General features: G+C 32.9%; 1 long non-coding RNA gene across 1 annotated transcript; it reads right to left on the reverse strand.

Moving 5' to 3' along the window:
• Window positions 1–8,209: 8,209 nt before the first annotated feature.
• Window positions 8,210–8,783, reverse strand: LOC144568766 (uncharacterized). The gene is made up of 2 exons (XR_013515723.1): window positions 8,314–8,783; window positions 8,210–8,266 (listed from the first exon to the last, which is right to left on the reverse strand). It is a non-coding gene; the product is annotated as an uncharacterized LOC144568766 (long non-coding RNA).
• Between the last annotated feature and the right edge of the window lie 12,979 nt (window positions 8,784–21,762).

The raw sequence follows: 21,762 nt of genomic DNA on the forward strand, positions 1-21,762 counted from the left end.
TGCATTTATATAAAAAATTTATAGTTTTATATATCATTTTATACTAGCTAACAAAGACAAATATAAACGCACTGAAATAAATCTATCACAATTTAATTAGACTTCCATGGATGTTCAGTGGCATTGTTGCACAAGAATTTACACGAAATACTACCACAGAAGAACTATCATGGATAAAAAAAAAAAAAATTCCACGACAAATATTAACACAAAGATGACCAGATTACGTAGCACATTCAGGGCCGGTCCTGAAGATTTTGGGGCCCGGGGCGGAAGAAAATTTGGAACCCTTTATATATACAAAAAATTTATGAGACCGGCCAATACACTTCGATAAGTACTTCAACACTATATGCTTTAAGCCATTTTTGTATTTTTAAAATCCAAATAGTCGATCCGAACCATTCAATATGATATCCATATTAAAACGTGCTTGGAGACCAAATTTTACATTTTTTTTGGTATCTTTTTTATTTTTTTAAGATAGGTAGAAAATTTATTAATTTAGAAGATTCTGAACAATAAAAAAAATTCTACTTACCTTAAAAAAAAAAAAAAAAAAAAAAAAATGTAAAATTAGGTCTCCAAGCACGTTTTAATATGGATATTAGGTTGAATGGTTTGGATCAACTATTTGGACTTTTAAAACGCAAAAACTACTTATAAACATATGGTGCTGAAGTACTTATGGAAGCAATTAGGGGTGTTCATCGGTTCGGTTCGGTTTCAATTGAACCGAACTAGGCAAACCAAAGTTATAATTTGGTTTTAAAAATAGAACCGATCTGAACCGAACCGAACTAAAGTTTTATTTCGGTTTCTTCAGTTTCTTCGGTTCAAATCAAAAGATATTAATTTTTTTATTTAAAGCATTTGATTTATAATAAACCGAAGTATATTAAGAAATAAACCAAAGTATTTAGAGCAATTGATTAAGAAATAAACGAGGTATTAAGAAATAAACTGGGGGTAGTCCGGACCAAATTCATAATATATAAAAATTCGACCGGTTCGGTTTTTTCGATTTTGAAAATTTCCAAACCGAACCGAACCGAAGTTATAAATTCGATTTTAAAAAGAAAACTGAACCAAACCATTAAACCGAATAAATCAAACTGTTTAGTCCAAACTAATTTGATTTGGTTCAAAACCGACTAAACCGGACCCAATAAACACCCCTAGAAGCAATTAGCCGGTCAGATTTTTTATTGATATGCCAATAAGTCATATTTATTTATAGAAAAATTTGAACCATTTATATATACAAAATTTGAGCTCTAATACTTTATTTATTTTTAATATATACAATTTTTTTTATATATATACAAACTAATTTTTCTTTTTTGAGGCCCCTAGAATTTTGAGGCCCGGGGCGGTCGCCCTGGCTGCACAGCCCTAGGGACGGGCCTGAGCACATTTAAACACCATAAACTAATCTTTCAAGAACTCAAAGAGCTCCTCCATTGTTGGCATCAATCCTACATAACCTCCATGCTGCAGCACATTTTTAACATCGGTCAACGGTTTTCTCATCTGATCGTATGTACGGTCGGTCTTCATGTCTGAGCTTATAAGCCAGGCGGAGTCTTTCCCGGTGAGGTTTTGTACAACCGATTTGAACTGATCAGCTTCTGTCTCGACAACCTTTGTCACTATTACCTTCACCTTCATATATTGCTCTCTTCTGTCCATTTGAAAATGAAAAATTAATTGCTTTCTCAAAAGCAAATTAATGGAAAAATGGTAAAGCAATATTTTTTTTTGTTGAATATGGATTGGTGAAGTGAGAGATATAGGAAAGGGTGTGTGTGTGTGTGTGTATATAGGCGCACTTTTGTATGTAGATTATCAACAGGTCAAGTGAGACTAATTAATTATAAAGAGGACTAACTGTAAACGGACCTACTGGTTTACCCAATTAATTATCGATAACCCGTTATTAACCTACAACAAAACTCAGTAACTCAGGTAGTATCTTTGATATGTACATGTATATTTACTGTTTTTGGTTTAGGTTTCTTTTGATGTAATTGGGACTAATTAAGGTTATTTCTATTAAACACTTTGTGACCAAAATTTAATCTTAAGAATCATAATTAAATTCAGACAAGTAGAATTTTGAACTTATGTTTTTAAAATTAATGCAACCTTTTCGGTTCTAAAAGAATAATGCAACTTATTTCCAATTTATTGTAAGTATTATTTTTTAGTTAATTTGGAAAAGTAGGGTAAATAATCAAGTATTTCCAATTTATGCACCCTCTCCCTTGTATTATTGTGTGAACATTATTTGTTAAAAAAAAATTAATGGAATTCCTTTGACCTCTCCTTCTGTTTGGCTTGTTGGGTTTGATTATTGGAAAGAGATCCGAAGAGTAATAAAATCCGAAATGAGGTAATGTAATACGTCAGGTGGGGGTATTATTGCAATATTGACATTAGGCCTCGTGCTTGGAATTGTAATATTTAGAAACTAGGGTGTGCTGGCTACATGTCAATATTGCAATAATACCAATATTGCCAGCACAATTTATATGTAAATATTACATTACCAATATTGCCAGCACAATTTATAAATTACTAAATAAAAGAATTATATAAAATGTAATACATTCAATCTAATTATAATAAGAAAATTATATAGTTATATGTATAAATAAAAAAAGTATTATATATGGTTTTATATTTATTAATTATCTTATAGGGTAACGGGTATGAAATACCTCTTACCGATATCCTTATTTAATAAACTTACAAATTTGTTTTTTCTTATCTATACTCACATCCAATAAGCTAATGCAAAAAAACCTTGCCAATACTTGTCTTATCGAATACGATATGAGTTGGGTAAACGGTTAAATGAATATCAATGTCGAGGAGGGCTCAAATGCTCCATTGTTTCATGCCCAAATCGTATCCCAATATCTTTATCTTCGATTTTAAAATTCAAACAAAAGATCCGATTCGCTCAACATGATATCCACATTAAAATGTGTTTAGAGATTAAATTTATATTTTTTGGAATTCTTTTACTATTTTTCAAGATAGTACAAAATCAATATTTCTCAGAAGATTGTGGACTATCCAAAAACAGTGATTTTGTATCTATCTTGAAAAATAGTAAAATAATTTCAAAAAATGTAAAATTTGATCTGGAAACACATTTTAATGTGTATATCATGTTGAACGGTTCAAATATTTTGTTTAGACTTTCAAAACGAAGATAAATATGTTGGTATACAATTGGAGCATAAAGTAATGGAGCATTTGAGCCCTCCTCAATCATCAATGTCATACTCAAAACTATGATGGATAAAAGATATGATATGAAGATGAAGGTAATAGTGACAAAGGTTGTCGAGACATAAAGTGATAAGTTCATATCAGTCGTACACAAACTTACTAAGAAAGATTCCGCATGACTTATAAGCTTAGACAATTCCTCCATAATTGAAAGCAATCATACATATATAACCTTCATGTTCCAATACATTATTAGGCCCCTCGGTTGATCCTCTTCTCATCTGATCATATGTATGAATATTCTATGATTGGTTGACATATACATCTGATTCTACAAGCCATGAGGAATTTTTCCCGGTGAATTTTTGTGCGAATACAACCTTTGTCACTGTTACCTTCAACTTCATATCATCTCTTCTATCCATTTGAAAAGCAAAAGAAGTATTTAAATGCTTTCTCATAATTAAGCAAATGGAAAAAAATGGCAATTGGGAAGGAAATCTCCAGCCCGTAATTAAAACAAAGCAATTTTTTTGGTTGAATATGGGGATTCGGTGAAATGAGAGATTAGAAAGGGTGTGTGTGTATATATATAGGTGTGCTTTTGTAAATGGATTAGCAACATGTCGATCAAATGAGACTAAAAGGGGACTTTTGGGATGAGTCAAACATGTGTGCCTAAATATTGGACATCCAATAACGGATCTGCTGGTTTATAATCTAACCAATAACCCGTTATTAACAACTCACCAATTCAGGGAATATATATATATATATATAGAGAGAGAGAGATAGGCTAATATCAAAACGTTTGCACCAACCCCTCCCGTGCAACCAAGTCATTTTCCGATTTGCAAAGTCCAAACGACCGATCCGAACCGTTAGATGTTTAATCCATATTGAAATGTGCTTGGAGACCAAATTTTACATTTTTTGGAATTTTTTTGCTATTTATTAAGATGGTTTGAAATCGCTGTTTTCCAGTGGTGCAGAATTTTAATAAAACAGCGATTTCAAACCATCTTAATAAATAGCAAAAAAATTCCAAAAAATGTAAAATTTGGTCTCCAAGCACATTTCAATATGGATTAAACATCTAACGGTTCGGATCGGTCGTTTGGACTTTGCAAATCGGAAAATGACTTGGTTGCACGGGAGGAGTTGGTGCAAACGTTTTGATATTAGCCTATCTCTCTCTCTCTCTCTATATATATATAGGATTAATTTTTATTAAACTCTTTGTGACCTTATTTTGTAATTTAAGAACAAAAATTAAATTCTGACAAGTACCAACAACTTATGTTTTACCTTTACTATGTTATTATAAATGCAACTTATTTCCAATTTATTGTAAGTATATATTAGTTTTTGGTTGATTAATTTGCAAAAGTAGTAAAAAAAGTCATGTATTTCTTATTTCATTAACACACACACATATATAATTATTTCTTTTGTACTCAACACTCCGCCTTGTATTCTGTAAACATTATGTTTGCTAAAAAAAAACGGATTAATTCCTTGGAGCTCTCCTTCTATTTAGCTAATTGGGTTTGATAAATAGAAAGAGATTCGAACAGCAAGAAAATCCGAAGTGACGTAATGCATTACGTAAGGTGGGGGTATTATTGATAATTAAGTTTTGACTAGTTTACGTGGCTAGGCTAGGCTAGGCTAGGTGCTCTTTATCCTTTTATTATACGACGTCCAAGTTACTCAATGGACCAGATCATTTCATAAGATACTATTAGGATGTACGGACCGGGTCCCACTGTCTCTGTTGGTGGGGCCCCACGAAATAGTCCCCTTTCACATTGTTTGATTTGATTGCTAATGTTTATTAGTGGATTGAATTCGGGTAGGGTACGGGTACCTCGGGTACGGGTAGGGCGGGTAGTCGGGTAGGGCGGGTACGGGTAGGGCGGGTAGTCGGGTAGGCGGGTACGGGTAGGTCGGGTAGGGTTTTAAACAAGTGTACCCTACCCGTTTCAAACCCGTGCCCGTCCCGGGTAACGGGTACGGGTAGTCGGGTAGGGCGGGTAGGGTACGGGTATTTTTTTTTTTTTTTTTAATACTGTTTTTTAGTTTTTTTTTCTGTTTTTAATATTATTTTTTTCGGCGGTAAAATAATTTTGAATTTTGAATTTAAAAAAAACGGGTAAACGGGTAAAGGGTAATGGGTAAACGGGTAAAAGTACACGGGTAAAAGGGTAAAGTAGGTCGGGTAAACGGGTGCGGGTACGGGTAAAACGGGTGCGGGTAGACGGGTTTCGGGTACGGGTAAAACGGGTACGGGTTGGGCGGGTTTTTTCCCGAATCATTGAGTCCGGTCCGTCTCAAACCCGTACCCGTGTACCCGTTTACCCGCCTATACCCGGGCACGGGTACGGGTACCTCGGGTAACGGGTACGGGTCGGGTAAAACGGGTCATACCCGTTCGGGTAAAAGCAAACCACTAATGTTTATCATAACAAAAATCTTTTTACGATGTATATCATTACTCTCTGCTCTTTTGTTAAGCACGTGAGATGTTTTAATTCGTCAATGTCTGTAATGAAAAAATAAAATTTTAAATTGAATATAAGTCATTCGAACAAATAGATTATCATTTTTTTTCTTTTTAATTCCACGTATAGTTTTGATATTTTTTTATGTGTAGAAGTATGAATTTATTTAGACACGTACTCGTCTCTCCAACACTCTTTATTTCACAAAATCTATGTATCCTCCTCTTTCCTCATTTTTTTTCTCGAAAATTTTACTAAACACTTATTTGTTTGCCAGATACTCAATTTTTTGATTGGACCAATGTTTTCAAAAAATTTAAATGTTATTTAAGGATTTTTCGGATTGATTGATAATAAATTGATCATTTTTTCATTTCTTTCAATTTTTTGTATCATATAAAGAATGTTATTTGTCATTTAATAATCTCATTTAAGTAAACATGATTCTATTCTTTATTTTAGAGATACAAATACATATAATCATATGAAAAGGAGAATAACCATTATAACAATAATACGAGATATAATATAACAATAAAAGGTGTCATAATATAACAACAATAAATAATACAACTTATTTTTGATAATTTTTTTCTCTTTTTTTTTTTCCGTTAAACAACATAAAAAAAAAATCTGGTATGTACAAGTAAAAAGAAACTCATAGGTATGCCATTAAAGAATTAGCTTTACATTTGCACTAAGCCGATATTATTTCTCATTGAACTTTATTATACCAATTGACTTTTTATTTATAATTTGGATTTAGAACCAATCTATTTTAATATTATTCATGGATATTGTTGAATAATTTTTTTTCATTGGTACTATTTTATTATGAAAATACATCATTTTGTATGAATATTTTTTATTCTCTTATAACACGTCTACGTTGTAACACACAAGCACAATACTAGTGTTGAACTATAAGTAACATATTAATTCTTTGAAAAACAATGACAAAAAAATTAATTACACAAATTATTAATTTTTTATCAATACTAGGATAGTTATATGTATTCCTATAGCGACTCTTAAATTTTAAATTGTATTAATATTTTTACCTATATCTGTACATATCCGAATTAGAATATCCATATATATCTACAATGGAAATACTGATCCGAGTACGGATCCATACACATGTATGTCCCTAAAAAATCATAAGGGGAATTTCAATTATGCCCCTAAAAAACTCTAAATTATGTATTTTATCTATAAAATTAATAATATCATACGTATCCTTCTAAATTTCAAGAACCCGTAAATTTACCTAATTAATTAATTTTCTTTTCATATTAAAATTTATTTTATATTTATAAAGAACTCGTTTTTATGCTTTATTAAATTAAAAAATATATGTAGCACATTCAAGAGAAATATTCAGTCTTTTAATTTGTCAGTTGTGACTTGTGAGGACAAGTTGTTCATTTCTTATTTGTGACATACACACAAGCGTATGCCTATAGATTGTTGTGTATGTGTCACAACTCACAAGTGGAGAAATGAATTATTTGTTTTGCAAGATTTGACTACATAGACAATTTTTCTTAAACAAACCACATATTTTTATTTTTTTAATAAATAATAAACTAAAAAGTTTATATATTTAAAATAAGTATTAAGAGAAAAGACAGCAAATTGGGTCAATTCAATGAGTTTTTGAAATTTAGAGAGGTATTTATATGAATTTCAGAGGTAAAAATACACAATTTCAATGTTTTTGAAGGTTATTTTGTAAAATCTCCACTATTTTTATTTGATGTGACGAGATTTCAACATCATTCACTAAAAAATATCCGGTCTCAAACGAGAGATGTAATTTTCAAGATTTCCAAAATAAATAATACACTATTTTTTTTTGTTTTTTAAGATTTCTAATATATATACCGTATTGAACTAAACTCTGTCTATTTCTTTTATATAAAGCATTAATTATCACTGCATGTTGTTTTTCAATATTAATTAGCATCATGAGTCAAATTTAAATTAATACAATTAACTAAACCGTGTCATAAGTTTTGTTACCATTATTTATTATAATTTCTCTTCTTCATTTATATTTAATATTTTATAAAATCAAATAATTAAACTTGTTCTTTTTTTCACGAGAGTTGCATTTATATAAAAATTTATAGTTTTATATATCATTTTATAGTAGCTAATTAACAAAGACAAATATAAACGCACTGAAATAAATCTATCACAATTTAATTAGACTTCCATTTTATGGAGTCTTGATCTTGTTCCAAATTAATTCAAGTAATTATAAAATTTTATATGAATTAATTTCTATTTAAACATAACAAGAACATCATTTTGTATCCCTTATATGCATCTTTACATGCATTAAGATATGCTTACACTTATTTAAAAAAGTGTTTATACTTGACTGCAAAAGTATATATACATTACGATATTAGCTAGTTATTAGGAATACAAATTTAAAAATTGTGAGACTTCCATGGATGTTCAGTGGCATTGTTGCACAAGAATTTACACGGAATACTACCACAGAAGAACTATATATCATGGATCAAAAAAAAAAAATTCCACGACGAATATTAACACAAAGATGACCAGATTACGTAGCACATTTAAACACCATAAACTAATCTCTCAAGAACTCAAAGAGCTCCTCCATTGTTGGCATCAATCCTACATAACCTCCATGCTGCAGCACATTTTTAACATCGGTCGACGGTTTTCTCATCTGATCGTATGTACGGTCGGTCTTCATGTCTGAGCCTATAAGCCAAGCGGAGTCTTTCCCGGTGAGGTTTTGTACAACCGATTTGAACTGATCAGCTTCTGTCTCGACAACCTTTGTCACTATTACCTTCACCTTCATATATTGCTCTCTTCTGTCCATTTGAAAATGAAAAATTAATTGCTTTCTCAAAAGCAAATTAATGGAAAAATGGTAAAGCAATATTGTTTTTTTTGTTGAATATGGATTGGTGAAGTGAGAGATATAGGAAAGGGTGTCATATATATATAGGTGCACTTCTGTATGTAGATTAGCAACAGGTCAAGTGAGACTAACAGAGGACTTTTGGGATGAGTCAAACATGTATGCCTAGAATACTGGGCATGCCATCCAATAAAATAAAAGCAACTGTAAACGGACCTACTGGTTTAATTACCCAATTATCCAATAATACAAGGGAGAGACCTTCTGTTTGGTTTGTTGGGTTTGAAAATTGGAAAGAGATCCGAAGAGAAATAAAATCCGAAATGACGTAATGTAATACGTCAGGTGGGGTATTAATTACAATGTTGACAGTAGGCCTCGTGCTTTGGACTTTGCTTATGTGGCTTCAAGATGAGGTGCGCTAAATACGACCGAATTAATGGACCGGATATTTTCTTAGCCTGTGAATCGAACCGGGTCCAAATGTCTGAACTCTGCAGGAGTTCTGGTGGCAGGTGGAAATTGTTCCCATTGTACTTTCTGTTGCTAGTTTTGCTAAATCAACCCTCAAATGTCAATTATTATTTTACTGGGGTCTATGCTATCCTAACGGCTCCAATTCTCCGAACTATAAAAATAATATTATTTTAATAGGTAAAGGTTGGAGGTCAAGCCACGTGGAATCTTAATTCGCCATGAAAATACTTCTTTTTATTTACTAAATAATTAATTATTCTTTCATTGATCGTGGAACTTATATGATTCAATTTTTTTTTTATAGATTTATTTAATTTAGATATATGATATTTCCATATAAAGCACTCGTTTGAATATATAATTTTCAAAAAATGATATATACTTTAATAGTTCAATTATATTAAATTTAATAATTTGAACATATCATTTTGTATTCCCTGATTTTGGATTTAATATTAACTTTTGAAGTTAATTTGTATAAAAATAAATTGAACAAAAAAAAAATCAAATTATGAAATATGAGAATTGAACAATTAATTAATTTTTTTCCTACACAAATGAATAATTATAAAGATTGAAAAATATTAATTAGAAGAAACATATAATCTCCTTTCTTCTAGTTATGATGCATGTTCAAATATATTTTGTTAATAAATTTGAAGAAGTATTTTGTTTAATGTTCTAAATATAATTAGGAAATTATCTCAAGATATTAGATAGCGCCAACAACAAGCGTGAAGCATGGAGGGTTGCTTGGAGAAAACGACCACAAGAGTTCATGTTTTTTTTTGTTTTTAAGGGATCTTTCGAGAAAGATCACAATTTTAATCGTCAAAGTTCAACAACAAGCTTGTTTACCAAGGAATTAAATAAGGGGAACATTAATTGGAAGCACCTATAGGACTCCTCTGTTTTAATCAACAAAAAAAAAACAAACAAAATTTATGATTTCTGGCTCGTGCACAACGGATTATTTTCTTGTTATATAATGAAGAGAATTTTTATGTTTGATTGTTAATCATTTTAAATTCAATAATTGTTGGGACCTTGGACCTTCCGAAATTTTTATTAATATCCAATTTTTTTTTTTTTTTTTTTTCAAATTCTACCCACTTTTACGTAGAATTTCAAAAATTGTCTAAACCGATCAAAATCTCACCGGTTTCAAGAAAACAAACCGATGAGATTCTTGCCGGTTTCAAAGAAAACAAATCTCACCATTTTTTGTGTGTTTTTTTACAAAGCAGAAAATTTTATAATTTATTTATTTTTTGTATTGAAATATTATAAATGTTTAATATATTTCTTTGAAAATAGATGAAATACAATATAATTTGATTTATTAGAAAGACTGCGATAAATAACCCGGATCAACATTTTTCAGGTCGGAATTTTCACCGCGGTAAGAAAAATTAATATATTTCTTTATGTATTATTGGCAAAAAACAAATATGCTTTGAATTTGAGTTATTGAGTAGAATTTAAAATTTATTAATTATTTTGGATATTATAACAAAATTTCGGTTGGACCATGAGTGAGGCTACGGTACTTGGCAAAGCGTAGATCGGATCCATATTATCATTTTTAAAGTCCAAAAACATCTGATTCGAACCGCTTAACATGATTTAAAGATAAAAAATTATAGGGACAATAAATTCACCTTTTTTTCATCTTTTGTGCTATTTTTATAAATAGGTAGAAAATCACTATTTTTGGATAGTTCAAAATTCTTTAGATTGGGTAATTTCTATCTATCTAGAAAATAGTAAAAAAAATATATATATATCTAAAATATGTAAATTTTAGCCTTCGGATCGTGTTGAACAGTTTAGATAGATTATATGAATTTTGTAAACAGAGATATTGATCTATAATACATACTGTTATGCGCTATGAAAAATATTGTAGCCTCACTCTTTGGTAATATAGTCATATATGAGATCGAAATAGATATATTGGTATGAATAGATATATAGGTATATCTTGATTGAAAGATTTTAAGATAAAGATGAGAAAAAATTGACTTTCCATTAATAAAAAATATTAGAGCTAGATTAAAAGTTAATTAATTTGAACATTTGAAGAGACACTCAATCAACCAATTTTTTTATGATCCGTCTATACATCAAAATCTTGATACAATCATTTTAATATCGTATTTTTTCATTTTCAAAATCTTGATACAATCTAGGGATATATATATATATATGATTTTCCTTTGGGGAAACATTTGACAATCTTTGTTTTTTTTCCTTTCTTCAAGAGGGGACGAACAGATTTAATGCAATCTGATGCACATCGAAACTTCTTTTAGTCAAGTGAGAATGCCAGCTATATTTTAGTCAAAATATTGATTACGATAAGAACATATATAGTTGAGAGTTGAGAGTTGAGAGTTGAGAGTGATACTGAAAGAAAATGTTTTTTTTTTTTTTTTTTTCTTTGTGATGTGATGTTGTCTGTCAATCAATACACAAAACGAATATTTGAATTGTAAATTGTTTGGACTAGGTCATTAATTTTTGTTCGGGTCATACATTTTGTTTTTGTCAAACGAATATTAATTTGTTTGGATTTTCAGTTGAATTTTTTTATTGTGTCAATAACTTTGTTGCACTTGATGGAATTATAGTTTTACAGCTGGCTGTTACTTTGGTTATAATCATTCTAAATAAATTCAAATTTTGATACATGTTTTCTTGAATAAAAATAACAATAAATGTAAAATTTTAATTTTTTAATCCGAACATATATTTTTCAAATATCAAATGATTATAACATTTATATTTGAGCTGAAATGATCCATAATAGACATAAATTGTAGAGTAAAGCTAGGGTGTGACATGCTCACCAACAAAGTTTGGTGAGCATAACTCCAAAAATATATCGGATCGACGTCAAATGCCGAATCCAAACCGTTGAAATCCATGTACTTCATGAGTGATGCATAAACATGCAAAATTTTGAAAGTTTCGAGTTTATTTGCTACACGGTCAAGTGGTCAAAGAAATAATAAAAATTGAATATATAAAATAACTTATAATAAAATGTTCATTTGTTTGACCACTTGACCATGTAGCAAATAAACTCGAAACTTTCAAAATTTTGCATGTATATGCATCACTCATAAAGTACATGGATTTCAACGGTTTTCATTCGGCATTTGACGTCGATCTAATATATTTTTGGAGTTATGCTCACCAAACTTTGTTGGTGAGCATGTTACACCCTAGCTTTACTCTAAATTGTATCCTTAATTTTCCGGCGAGAAAATAATTAATATTGTTTTTAAACTAAAAGTGTTTAAAAGAAATTAATATAATCATAATGAATGAATGAGATCAATCGACACATATTTATTGTTGTATACGTATAAACAAAAATTGTTCACACAGCTTTCTATGATGCCACCTGACATACACGTGGATTTTCCTCGCTATTTTGTGTCTCTAGCTATACCGTTGACCCACCTGTTTTTTTTTTTTTAACTTGCCATGGTCAAACAGTCGACATAGTAAACACACACAACAATTTTATTCTTCATTGCCAAGCAAATTAAACTGATGTTTACACCTCATCTCTTCAAATCCACACAGATAATAACTACTTAATTAGCTTTGATGGCAATTTTCTTGTGTGCCATGGGAACATGGCGTCGCACGTGCATAGAAAAAGTCCAAATTGAACATTGAATCGAATTTGGTCTGCCAGTGTGCCAAACCTCACACCATCCTACCTTGCTAACTTATTTAATTTATTGATTAAACTAGGAGTGTAAACTGAGCGGATTCAGAATGATGCTGAATTCATATTCATATTCATATTCAAATTTCAAATTCATATCCATACAGAGCGGATAATATAATTGAGCTATATATGAACGGCTCGTTCAAAAAACTAATTTACATCCAAAACTAGTGAAGCAGTGAAAAATAATAAATTCACATCCACATTTCCTTAATTCAATTAGTTATTTGAATTAAACTATTTATATCAGAGGACTTTTCTTTATTAGATTAATAAAGTTAATATAAAGAAAAGCTTCTTAAATATGTCTTTGGAATGAGAATCTGCTCTGGCCGGCCCATTAAAAACTATCCCGGCCCAATTCCTTTTAGAATATCACAGAAAGTCAAGGGATGAATCAGAGCTGATGATGTTATATTTATATAGAACTCCTTAGCCCAAGTAAAACTTAACACGTCGGAGAGAGCACATAGCTATCTAATGGGATTTTCCTATAGTGGGCTGGTCTCTTTGGAAATCAAATATCCTTCTTAAGTGAAATTCTGTATGTCAGATGTGACAGGCATTAATAAAGAATCGAGTTAATGGATCAAAGAAGGAACAGTCGATAATCGAGTTAATGGATTCCATTCTTTGTGGTTTAAATGCAAATGCAGGGAGATAAGCTGTAATTTAGATTCTTAGCTTATCTACAAGGTTGTGTACTGGTGTTCTTTGTGGAATGAGAAATGAGATATTGCTGGCAATTATGAGGCTAGAACTGAAACAAGTACAGACAAGTGGGTAAGGATATGGACAGAGCTATTTGGCTGTATGCAGGGCATGGATCAGTAGAGTCAAAATGAAAAATATTTAATCATTGAGCTGTATAAAGTCAAAACAACTCTGTCAATATGCTTACCCAAGTCAAAGATGGTGCTCCGTGGCTAATAGACTCATTTAAATGAAATCTGCACTAGAGATCCAAATTCATCCAACAAGCTTGGAAGGTTTCATTAATTTTTTTTTGTCTCCTGAGAAATAGTCAACATACAGAAAAGTAATTAATTACTTTGTATCAAATTAAGTTGGCGCTCAATAAAATTGACTGCTTCAGATAAATTTGAATTATATGCATGTTGGTTTTTGTTTGTCTATTATGTTCCCAAGGCCATATGAATGTGATTGATATGTACACTGAAATTGATAATTCAAATCTGCCTAAATGGTTATCGAAGAACAGCTTAAATTAATTAATCATGATATGTGGAAAATTCAAACCGTTCAAATTTTTATGCACGTTCTCAAAGCAATATATATAATACCGACCCCTGCATTTCGAGTAGGCACCGTAAAAAAAAAAAATTCTGCTTTGGATAAACTGAAAATTTAGGATACAAACCCCTGACAGTCATAGGTCTTCTTTTAAATTTTGAGCTCCGGGAGTCGCTGAATAATTTTTGTCAATTCATGCCGTGTCTAAATGTGCTTATCAGTGTCGATTTTAAACGTATTGATTTTATCAAACTCAGAACACAACATATGTATTCAGTGGCGGAGCTGCGGTAAACTCAGAACACAACATTTGCGACTGTGCCATTGTCGGCACTGCTCTTTGTGCTTCACTTTCCATGCTTGGATTCGGCACGGCCATTTGCGACTGTGGATTGTGTGCTCAGAAGTCAGAACTACGTTCTTTGCCTTCGTGGCTTTAAATCCAAACGTGGTTTTAGAAGGCAAAGAGCGTGAATCTCGTGGCTTTTGCAGGGTTACTCGAATTAGTATCAGGGTGTAGCCATACTTTTGTTATCAAGGATAACCAAAAAGGTTTACTGGTAGAATTAGCTTAGTGGATTGTGTGACTATATTAAATTAACTAGTTCAGACTATGGATTGTTTAGAAATATATCATTTTTTTTCAAAAAATAAACATCTCGATTATATATAAACCTATACTCGGTTTTCAAAATTCAGAAATAAAATAGTTATCTACCCTATTTTAATGTAGCCCGCCACTTATTAGCGCATATCATATTATCTATAATTTTCCTTTCTAGTTACTCAAATCGGTAATTGATAAAACATATTGTTGACATGTTCAGTTCGGCATATACAATCGCTGCAACGAATTATTGTAAGATTATGGTAATTGATTGGAGAATTTATATATGATTTATAGAAATTAAAAGATAACAGAATAAAACTATTATGACGGTTCCGAATACAGCAAGCTAGGTCCTATGGAAACTTAAGGCCCCAATGGAAGTTAAGCTTTTCATATGACTTCTATTGGGTAACAAAGCTCTCACACAAGAAGTGCTCATTTCTCAAGGATGCTTGGTAACGCATGGTTGCATCTTCTATAGGAATAGTTTCGTAGAAACAATCGATCATATTATGTGGGATTGTATGTACGCAAGGGGTTTTGGAGAGGGCTATTTACTCACTTCAATAATACTTGGTGAAATGGCGACGCTATTGTAAATAGTGGAGGAAAAGAAAGGTAATCTCCAAAATTAAACACGAAATCTTAGGATATGCTATGGTCGGCAGGTGTGTGGTCGAAGGAGAGGAACTGGAGAACTTTTTCAAGAAAGACTAAACTAACGAGTATACTATTAAATAAGACTACGATAGATATCCGCAACTAAAAACACTTTACTTAGAATGAGGAATATAATAGGAATAGTGGACCCTAATTTTAGAGATTTTATTTCATAAATACAGAGATGTAATTAGTGCTCTTGTAAATAACTTTTCTCTTTTTTATAAAATATATCTGTTGCTCGACAATTGCCGACAACCTTAAAGAAAAATATTATGACTGATGACAGGAAAGTTTATGATGAATTTTCATAAAGATATTTAATTTTTGATAATGTTGTATTCGGATTCAGATAATAAAACCATGCTTTCTTTTAAAATAAAATCTCTCCTCTGTTTTCTTTTCTAACACGTACTTATGGAATTAAGTGCATACATAATATATATATATACAATGGACTGACAATGCTTGTCACAAAATCATAGAAAACAAAAAGTGCAAGTTGAAAAAACATCTCCGATATCTCGATCGACCTAACCAAAAAACATGAATAATTCATTTATGGGTCAATTAATTTATACAAGTCCTCCAAAAATGGCTCAAAATCCTCCATGAAAGCAGCTTGATGCTCAAAATCTAGGTTCACCATGTCATTCTGTGCCCTTGATGCTTCACTTAACTTGCTTGCATTCGGCACCTCCATCTGTGACTGTGCCATTATCGGTACTGCTCTTTGTGCTTGTGGCCTCATTGGCGAAGTATGAGGCGCCATTGATACCGTCGAGTTCTTACCAGTAAATTGGTACACTACTGACTTAAAATTGGCTTCATCAGTCTTCACAAATCGCGTCTCTATGATTGTCACCTTCACTTGCTTATCTTGCTCTCTCAAACCACCAGCCATGACACGCAATTACTTGAAATGGAGCCCAGTTTAAAATAAACCAGTTTGAACAGAGCAATGATGAAACGAATAAAGAACTGTCGATCATACAATTTTTAGACGGTAGTTGGTACTGATTCTGAGCTTATATATATATTATAGGAAAAATTTCCTGTGTGCCCATTCAAACTTTCAAAATAATATAGCTGCTGGTTTTGTGGGAAGGAGACAATTCTGGCGGTTACGAGGAGGCTGGAACTGGAACCAGTAGAAGTCAAATATGGTGCTCAGAACTCAGAAGCACGTGTTACTTAGCCAGATAAACCGAAATCTCTGTTACATCTTTCCTGTAAGAAAGCGTGTGCCGAGAAACTGGTGATTGGACCCACGAGTAGGATATGACAATGACAATTTTGGGCCTGCTGATCTGTGGTCTGAAATACATTCCTTTAAATAAAAATCTGCACTAGAAATCAAAACTCATCCAACAAGCTTGCTTGGTTTTATGTCGCTTCCGGAGAAAAAGTCGACCGAAAAGTAAGCACTTTCAGATAAATTGGAATAATAGTGTTAAAATGTTTCTATTTTTTATTTTTTGTCTTTATTGTATATTCATTTTTTTTTAACTTTTTTAACAACAAAAGTTGTAAATTTCATCTGTAAATATAAAATCGATAGATTAGATGTGATTTATATCATTTCTTTAATATGCACATAAATAATTATTACTTTTTTTATTTTGTTTTTCTACGATAAAAATTTGAAAAATAAACGTTTAGAATTATATTGGTGTATATTTGCAAGCTTCGTGATACCAATCAAACTAAAATTAAAATATTATAATTTTGCAGGTATGCATGGAACAAATAATATTGATCATACCTAATGATTTTAAAAATAATGACATAAATACACAAAAATAATGACATAAAGACACAAAAATAAAAGCGTTTGAAACCTCTCAAATAAATAATTGAAATAAATATTTAAAATGTTTCAAAAATGGAACCATGAGGTAATGAGTGACATTCAACTTGCCCATGAGGTAATGAGTGATATAATTAAGAGGCAGAGGTACACTTTAATATTTAAAACATCTACAAAAGGGACTGGCCCATGAGGTAATGAGTGACATATTTAAGAGGCAGAGGTAAACTTTAATAAATGAAGGTCAATTATGAAAAAAATTATTTGATAATATTATGTAGGAGTTTGGCTAGTATAACATCAGTGTCATTTCAACCTATATAACACCAACTCTAAAACCTATCAAATCGACTTTAAACGGTGAATCCAAACCGTTCAAACCGATCTACTTCATTAGTTGTGCATTTACATGCAAAATTTATAACTTTTCAAATTTATTTAGTATTAAGTCAAGCGGTCAAATGTGTGAGTTTTAAGTTAATTTTAATGCATTCATTTTTCAATATTTTTACTGCTTGATTTGATACTAAAATGTCACACCCCGCGGCCACGGGTCGCGACAGTGCCCCGCCATAAGCATACAACTCCGTGTATACTTACAAGACAATTCAATTTACTTTCAAAAATTCACAACCAAATAATATAAAACCAAGTTTATAGATATAAATCAGAGTACACAGTCTGGTCAGAATGTAATACATCAAAAGTATCTCATCCGGATACTAACCATAAGGCATACCCTAAAACTATACAACAAAATATATCTAGGGTCATATATGGGTAACTACCAAAGGCCTGCTACTCGCGTGCCTCCCCGGAATCGGACGCACTAGAACCTGTAAGATAACCCGAAGGGTAGGGGTGAGAATAAATTCTCAGTGCGAATTTGCCACAGTTAGATTATTGGACTTGCAATCAAACTCCATATTCAGAAATGAAATCCATACAATAGCAATTCAAACAGATATATAGTCATAAATAAAAGAATGCATATGCTCGACAACAATTCAACCAGCTGAATCACAATTAACGGAATTTCCAAGATGAATTTCAAACACAACACATATTAGCTTAACTCACCTATTATTATTGGGGCTTGTAACAACTACAGATGTTCATTCGAGCTGGACCATTTATCTGACCCTCGTCTGTAGGGTTACTGACACCTACAAACGTTCCACCGAGCTGGACCCTTTATCTGACATCCATATGTAATTGGTTGGCTTAACCCTTTCCTAAAGGCTGGTTCAAGTCATATAAAGAAAATTCATTTTGAAATCATTCAAATAATCGTAATATACAATCGACCATCCAAACGCACTAACACGTAGGAGAATGCCACCGAGCCACAGACGTTACACTTGTCACCCACGATTTCAAGCCACACATCAATACAATCACTCACCCCTCGTCCCAACCGGTACTGGGAAAACTGAGGGCCGTTCACCTAAAGCAATAGAAGGATCCAGGGCTCAAAGTCAGCTATACAGCTCAACCTTGCAAATTCGTCGGATCCAAGTCAGCTATACAACTCAACTTCGTAAATCCGCTCACATACATAGTTTGTGGTGACTTTCAACCCAAAATCAGATCATAATAGATCGACACAAATGGCAACCATACAAGCATGCAAATCATTTCATTCACCATAATTCGAGTTTAATTTGATTGGGCTATGCAAATGATTTATGCAATTCAATGATGCAACAATTAGACATTCAACATGATAAACGAATAAACAATTTAATTCATGAAAATGAAATATCAAACAAGTCCAAGAATCCCGCACCTGTTTACGACGAGCGTATCGTTTAGTTAAGGTTCAAACGTCTCGAAATGTCCCGCGAAGTCTTGCTCGACCGAGTCTATACCTATATTACATGTATACTTGGTTTAACATTGGTTCACGATCGAGATGTTTACTCGAGTTATATTAGGCATATTTATACTTTCCTATTCCTATTTCTCGCTTAAGAATCTATAACTTCACACAATTTTCGTTTGGGTCTTCTAAACCATACACAATCTCAATTTGGTAATAATTCATTCACCGGTTCACTAATTTAGTTCTCGCACAATTCGATTTATCGATTTCCTAACCTTAATTTGGTCAAAGTTCGAATTAACCGATACACGTTATGAAGTTTCAAGAGTAAGAGGTAACCCTACCGATTACAACTCTGATTGGTTGGATTAAACTAAACAATTCATGGTTATTCCCAATTTTGATTTTGACATGAAAACCCTAGAAATCAAAATCCACTTCTGAGGTGAAATCGGGGAGAATCGGCAATTAAACAATCAAAGAAGCTCAAGGAGCTAGTCTACAATCAATTCCAACACAAATCTCGGGTTTAAAATGAAAACCCGAGCAATCAAGAAATCCAAATTTTTAGAGAGAAATGATAAGAGAAAGGAATACCGAATAGGAGGGCTAGGGGAGATCTACGGCCACTTGCTCGGTTCCAACTTCGATTTCTCACAACAATCGGTGGTTCGAGAGGGAAAGGGAGCTCTCTCACTCTTTTTCTTCTCTCTTGGGCGAAAATCACAGAAAATGAAGAAAGGGGCGGAGGGGAAGAGAGAGAAAAGAAAGAAAATATGTTGTTGGTTAAAAAGACACCTTGAGTGAGGACGCACTCAATTTCAGTGCGGGTCGGCCACCCGCACTCAGCACTTGGCAAAATTTTAGCAGCTTGGAAAACACAGAAAAGAATACCCCAGTGCTGACGCACTTAGTGCAGTGCGGACGCACTCAGTACTTAGTCAAATTTTTCATCAAAATGGCACTGAACAGGAGAAAGTCTGAGCCTAATGCATCCGCATTCAGATCCAGTGCAGGTTAGTCACCCGCAATCAGTACTTGTTAGAATTTTAGGAAATTCAATCAACACAGAAAATTCATGAGTGCGGACGCACTGATATCCAGTGCGGGTCAACCCATCCGCACTCAGTACTTTGTCAGATTTCGAAAAAAGAAACTGGAGTCAGGGCGGATCACTCATCCGCACTCACCACCAGTGCAGACGCAAATCCTTACTTTCATCTTTATCGTTACCTGTAAGCAAATCCTTACTTTCATCTTTATCGTTACCTGTAAGCAAATCCTTACTTTCATCTTTATCGGGCTATAAATCCTAATGAGTCACTTGCAATGGTGGATTTTATTTTCGTTAAACCTTAGGGTATGTAATTTAATAATTTTGTGTGCGTTGTGCTTTGTCTGCCTCTCGTGCTGCATGTGGGAAGACGATTGATATTTGCAGTCCAGGGTAGTTGGCATTTTTATAATGATGGAGTAACTGGAGCGCATGTATCTTGCTGCCATTCCAGAAATTGCATGTTGTAAGAAAAACGCGTTACTTAATACATTTTATTCTCCGGTGTCGTGGCGTCTTTTAAATGGACGTGTTAAGCTGTCGTGCAACACACACCATTGCCCGCTCAATTTAATCTGGACCGTTCATTAAATGAACCTAGGCCGTTGAAACCTTGTAAGTTTGTTCTGTCGTGGCGTATTTTAAGTGGACATGTCGTGCTGTCCTGCACCATTAGAACTGCACCAGCCCGAGCCCTGCCCTGCACTGCAGCCCTCATCGACCATACCGTCTACGTCCCACATTGCGACCCTCCTCGATGTAAGAAAATAAAGGCCCAAATAAAACATTAAAGTGCATACGGGCCGTACTAAAAATATGTGCACCTTATATGTGTTGGGTTTTGCGCGGTGCTAACCGGAAACCCGTTTAGGCTTAAGGTGCGGAATGACCGTAGAACAAAAATTTCTACAGCCAACTTAAGCTCAGGATTAAACGGGGTATGTCAGGAAACTTTCCAAGGCGGTCCACCTTCAGTATTCCTTTGGCATCAAAACCCAATTTAATCCTTTTACAGATCTACTCCATGATTGATTTCTAAAACTTTAATCTACTTACCAATTAAATAGATTAATATAACATATTTATACCTTCTTTCCAAATCACAGTTGGAATGCAGACCGAGCGAGTAGAGCCTCACCAGGAAAGGAATCGACTCGGAGTATCACACGTGTGATACCTCTATCGGTTATCCACCAGGACTAACCAGAGAGCGGTTTATTTCTTCTGCCAGAAATACCATAAACCGCGGAATTCTGCAAAAACACTATTCACGGGAAAAAGACAAAAACCTGTAAACACGAATTTTCGGTTGCTCAGTTTCATCAATATGCAAAACTGACATACCGCTAAATTCGGTAAAACACTATTCATCGATCCCGTAAATATTCTCCACAACAACCCGCAAGATTATACGTCAACTACGTATAACTTTCTTTTCTCAACCGAAACACCATTTGGGAGAGAAACCGAGAAAGAGAGAAAATACCGATTCGATTCTGCACGAAACGATACAAGTGAATTAGTATTTTAATCCTTTCATGCACCCCTCTATTTATAGCCTCTAAAATGGTGTGAAAAGACCAAAATACCCTCCAAGTTCGACCTATTTACAAGATATGACATTGAATGGATAATGATGACATGTCATGTGGATAAGATCGATGAC

The sequence above is a fragment of the Carex rostrata genome, chromosome 17 (assembly GCF_964058835.1).
Source record: "Carex rostrata chromosome 17, lpCarRost1.2, whole genome shotgun sequence".
Classification (NCBI taxonomy): domain Eukaryota; kingdom Viridiplantae; phylum Streptophyta; class Magnoliopsida; order Poales; family Cyperaceae; genus Carex; species Carex rostrata.